The sequence below is a fragment of the Neopelma chrysocephalum genome, unplaced genomic scaffold (genome assembly GCF_003984885.1).
Source record: "Neopelma chrysocephalum unplaced genomic scaffold, ASM398488v2 Primary Assembly neopelma1_262, whole genome shotgun sequence".
Taxonomy (NCBI): domain Eukaryota; kingdom Metazoa; phylum Chordata; class Aves; order Passeriformes; family Pipridae; genus Neopelma; species Neopelma chrysocephalum.
The window spans coordinates 174321-174865 of NW_020897924.1; the positions used below are offsets into that span (position 1 = coordinate 174321).

The following is a 545-nucleotide window of genomic DNA, read 5'->3' on the forward strand; positions in this document are numbered from 1 at the left end:
TAGACTGTGCGGGACTGGACTGTGCGGGACTGGACTGTGCGGGGCCGTGCCCGGTGCCCCCGCCCCGGGGGCGCCGCTAAGCGCGCACGTGGTTCCCGGGCGCGCTGCCCGCGCGGGGGGCAAGGCCGGGCCCGCGCTCTGTGCTCGGCGCTGCCCAATGGCGGCACGGCTCCGCCCTTTCCCGCCACCAGCGGGCCAATGGGCGACGAGGGCGGTGCCGCGCTCTGGAGAGAGGGGCGGGGCGGCGGTCACGTGGGGCGGGGGCGGTGTTAAAGCGCGCCGGGCGGTGCGGCCGCGCCAGTTCGGGCAGCGGGGGCGGACGGGACAGGGCAGGACAGGACGGGATCTGACCCGACCGGACTCAACCCAACCGATCCGAACGGGACTGGACCCGAGCGGCGGGGCGGCGGCGGCGGCACCGGAGCGACACCGACAGCGCGGCCCGGCCCGGCCCAGCCGGTGAGCGGAGGTGACGGGCGGTGGCTGGGCGGGCGGGGGCACACACACACACACACACACACACACACACACACACACACACACAC

At 76.1% G+C, this 545-nt stretch overlaps 1 protein-coding gene across 1 annotated transcript in view; it reads left to right on the plus strand.

Moving 5' to 3' along the window:
- Positions 1 to 316: 316 nt before the first annotated feature.
- SLC20A1 (solute carrier family 20 member 1) overlaps positions 317 to 545 on the plus strand; it is an 8803-nt gene continuing 8574 nt past the window's right edge. Inside the window, exon 1 of the mRNA XM_027704243.1 lies at positions 317 to 459. The gene's annotated coding sequence lies outside the window, so the exon portion shown is untranslated. The remainder of the gene's footprint in view (positions 460 to 545) is intronic.